The sequence below is a fragment of the Benincasa hispida genome, chromosome 9 (genome assembly GCF_027475165.1).
Source record: "Benincasa hispida cultivar pf3 chromosome 9, pf3_genome.v1.1, whole genome shotgun sequence".
NCBI lineage: Eukaryota > Viridiplantae > Streptophyta > Magnoliopsida > Cucurbitales > Cucurbitaceae > Benincasa > Benincasa hispida.
This window is the reverse complement of record NC_143486.1, coordinates 50527525-50531237: the sequence shown is the minus strand read 5'-3', so window position 1 is coordinate 50531237 and position 3713 is coordinate 50527525. Positions and strand designations below refer to the sequence as shown.

General features: G+C 28.7%; 1 long non-coding RNA gene across 1 annotated transcript; it reads right to left on the bottom strand.

Annotated features, from left to right (window-relative positions):
• Window positions 1-385: 385 nt before the first annotated feature.
• On the bottom strand, window positions 386-1832 carry LOC150033885 (uncharacterized). Its single transcript, XR_016532410.1, has 2 exons — window positions 1375-1832; window positions 386-630 (listed from the first exon to the last, which is right to left on the bottom strand). It is a non-coding gene; the product is annotated as an uncharacterized LOC150033885 (long non-coding RNA).
• Between the last annotated feature and the right edge of the window lie 1881 nt (window positions 1833-3713).

Here is a 3713-nt window from a genome sequence, read left to right as displayed (position 1 = left end):
TTATTGTATGCAGCCTCAAACATTCCAATTGTGTCATCAATATCAACATCATCCTCATCAGCTTCGTCTCTTTCACTGGTAGACACATTTTCATTGTTCCTCTTAATCGGTAATGATTCACCATGAAAAATCCATGTCTGATAACTTTGATCTATACCATTAAAAAATAAGTGCTCTCTTATTTTGTTCACATCTAGAGTCTTTGCATTAACACACTTCAAACATGGACAACTCATGACATTCGGTATATTTGAATGTTGTAGACCATTTTTAATAAACACCTCGACCCCTAAACCATACTCAGCCGACATTCTATTCATTTTCATCCATGATTGTAAAATATGCAACTTAATCTACAAAAAAAAAAACAATAACAAGGAAAAATTTAAAAGCATAAAATTATGATTGAAAAATATGCAACTTCAACAAATTTAGAACAACTAGACATTTAAGATAAGCATCTTATAAATATTACCTTGTCCTTATTATTAATGTTGTTATGAAGTCCTTTTTGTGTTGGGTGCACCTTCTCCACTTGTCAACCTTCTTAAAACACGTCCAATGCAATCTTCCTATCTTCCTTCCAAATCCCCAAGAATCAAAATTTAGCCTTACATGTCAAACTTGAACCTAACAAATGAAAAACTTCACTCAACACCACATAACAACTGGCAGTGAATTCTAAGCTAAAGCCAATGGGAGGTAAGGACTCTAAACGGTAACATATGGAGATGACAAGCATGAACCATTAACCACGTTACGTATAAATTAGATCGACAGAAGAGAAAAAAGGCCTACTGCACGAAGCTACAAAAGATTTGACGAAAATAATGTTCCTTACTAAAGTGCAGGATAATCAGTGCCTTAATTTCTTATTTTCTTATATAGGAACCATATTGCTCAACTTGAATAACAACAAGATAGAGGATCAAAAGATGGATTGGTCAGATATAAAGAGTTATTAAACCATTTGTAAATTATAAGTAAATGTAAACACATAAAAGTTTCCAGAATATATAGTGAATGAGTAACAGAACAAAGCAACATAAACATGGATAACACATTGGTGTTCTTAGTTGAATGAGTAATAGAACAATGCATCGTCTAATGAAGTCTGAGGTTGAATGTCTAAACAGCAGTATAAATTTGATAGAAATTTCTTTCAGCTAAACCAATTTCAGTTAAACAGTAGTATAAATCTGCTCTGAAGAAGATAAACCCAAAATTTCTCAAATGGAAACAACAAGACAAGCTGCTCTTTTGGTGGTTATTAGGTTCGATGACAAAAGAAAATGTTGTTAAAATATTCAACTATCAAACGACAGAGGAAGACAACCCCACCTGAAGGCAAACGAAAATGTTGTTCAAATATACCTGCGATGGAGAAGCTTGGATGACGAGCTCGTTTCCGATGACCGCCCGATGAAGACAACCCCACCTAAAGGCAAATGGCCGACCAGCAGCTATTGAAAGAGGAGAGAGTTTGTTTGGGTAGGCAAACGGCCGATCGAGGGTTGCAATACGTTTAGTAAAGTGAGAGAGTTGAGAGATGAAATTTTAGGGCACGAGCACACGAAAGGGAAATCAAAATTTTGATAAATTAAAAAAAAATAATGGGAGGCCTTCAATGTTGGTTTTAAACCGACATTGAAGATCCGTTTTTTCCAACCGACATAATACATTTGATAATACTATTTTCAACCGACATAATACATCCGATAATACTATTTTCAACCGACATTGAATCCCGAATTTCATCTAGTGTATGTCTAGAAAGTATTAAAAACACAATGGAAAGTTCAAAGCTCATTTGGTAACCATTTGGATTTTTGTTTTTGTTCTTAATTTTTAAAATTGACGCTTATTTTCTTACAACTTGTTTTACCAAAAGTTTCATCTTTCATAACTAAACACTTGAAATTTAGCTAAATTTCAAAAACAAAAACTAATTTTTAAAACTTTTTTTTTTTTCAAAACTTATATTAGCTTTTTAAAACACTACCAAACTAGGGAAAAAACCAATATATTATAAACTTAATTTTAAAAAGTCATATGAGGGCCTTAAGAGCAACGATTCGACTTTTTGAAATTGCTAATCGGGTTATTACCACTATATATATGTAATTTTTTTAAAACCAATCTAATTGATCATTTTGATAAAATAAAAACAAATTTTGGTTCGAGATTCCTGAAAAAAAAAAAAAAAAGAAAAAAAAAACTTTAAATCAAAATCAGACAATTTCATAGTTTAATAAAACAAATATCAAAACTCGGACTTCAAACATCAAGTTAAACCCTTAATAAGGTAATAACTACACAATTGAAAGTTCAAAATCGATTAAATTTATATGTTTATAATTTAACCTAGGTGTTAAACAAATCCAAATTTTCAACCTTAATTAAAATACATCCAAACAACCCAAAAATATGGGTCCGAATAGTTTTCTTCGTGCGAAAGGAATTGGGAAAAATTAAAAATAAAAAAGGGAAATTGATGTGAAATGAGACAAGATTCGGATTCTTGAATTATTTATTTATTATTATTTAAAAAAATAAAAGCATTTGGAGTGAATATTGTAAAAAGTCAACATCTAACATATGCTCTCTCCTTTTTTATGGATAAAATCTATGATCAGTAGTTCAAATCCTAAATGTGCATCTACTTTCTTTACATTACAAAACAAAAGTGGAAGAAGAATATGGGGAATTTCAAAAAAAAAAAAATAATAATAAGATAAATTATTTACACAAAATAGTAAAATTTAATCTTTTTTATAGAGAGTAGAATCTATCAGTGTCTATCATTAATAAAAACTAAGAGAATCTATCATTGATACTATGTAATAGACGTTAATAAAAGTATATCAGTATCTATCAAATTTTTTGTTTATTATTTATGTAAATAATTTGATATTTTTTCTATCTATAAAAATTTTCCTTCTAATAACGTACTTTCTAATTTCTGACCCTTTAGTGAGAGTTAAAATTAAATTTCATTCATTGTTCAAACATGCATGCAATTTAATATTCAATATAGTTTTTAAATCTATTTATATGCTAATTAATTGATATGCACATCCTCTCTTAAGATCAGAAAGAAGTTTGATAATCTATTTATACTTTTTTTTAAAAGAATTAACAAAAATTTTCGAAGTAGAGATGTTTTTTAAAAAAAAAAAAAAAAAAAAAATTGCTAAGTTGTATATCTGTGTTTTAATACATGTCCTTTTCCAATTATGTCCCTAATTAGCATTTTGATTTTTTTTTTCAATTAAATTTTCACGCTTTAGTAAATGTTATAAGAGTGATGATGCAAGAATTTCAAAATTATATGTTTTTTAATGACATGATTAAAATCAACGCACTTGTCTCTACAAACATTGCAATTTTTTTATATAAAAAAAAAATCTTCCATGCTTATCTAAATTTGAGATATAATTTGATGAAATTGTAAATTGAAAGTTAAAATTGATGTATCTCAACATGTTTCGAGGTTAAAATCAATTTTTTCTACTATTTTAATGAGTTTATTCTACAATAACAGCTCATTTTGAGGTCAAGTAAAATCATTATGAGACATCACATAAGAAGTGGGTCAATTTTCGATTTTATATGCATGGACATGTGTCCAATTCACCAAATTAGATATATGACAGTCTAATTAAATTCAATGATAATTGACATATACTTTTTTCATTGAAATTGAAAATTTG